This window comes from Tupaia chinensis, unplaced genomic scaffold, assembly GCF_000334495.1.
Source record: "Tupaia chinensis unplaced genomic scaffold, TupChi_1.0 Scaffold000073_1, whole genome shotgun sequence".
NCBI classification, from domain to species: Eukaryota; Metazoa; Chordata; class Mammalia; order Scandentia; family Tupaiidae; genus Tupaia; species Tupaia belangeri.
Genome location: NW_006159533.1, coordinates 135,289 through 135,840, shown reverse-complemented (window position 1 = coordinate 135,840; position 552 = coordinate 135,289).

The following is a 552-nucleotide window of genomic DNA, read 5'->3' as shown; positions in this document are numbered from 1 at the left end:
GAAGGGATTGAGGCATGTGCATTTTCCATGTGTGGTGCATTCTATCTTTGCTTCACTCTCTTCTGTCACTCTTTGGTGAATGCATATACCCTCTAGCAAATTAAAAAAAACTAAATCAGACTCAGACAGGGCAGAGATGATGCAATTATCTGTCTGGGAATGTGTAACCTCTGTGATTAATATTAGAAAGGCCCAATCACAAAAATTGGACAATATGCAAGAAGAAACAAAGAATATAAGCAGAGAGAAGGAAACGTTTAAGCAGTCAAAGGAAAAGATGCTAGTGAAAACCTGTAACAGACATGACAAACTCCTTTGGGGGATTCATTATTAAACTCAACATAACTAAGGAAAGAATCAATGAACTTCAAAAAGTGTAGGTAGAAACTTCCTAAACTTGGGAACCAGCAGTTAGCGTAATGGCTATGTCATTGGACTCCCATGTAGTTGACCGCGGTTCGTGTCCCAGACCCGGTGGCTTAAAACTCACGCCGGGCACGTGTGCGTGCGTGCCCAAGATCCCGAGAGGAGAATGGAGGAGAAGGGATTGCT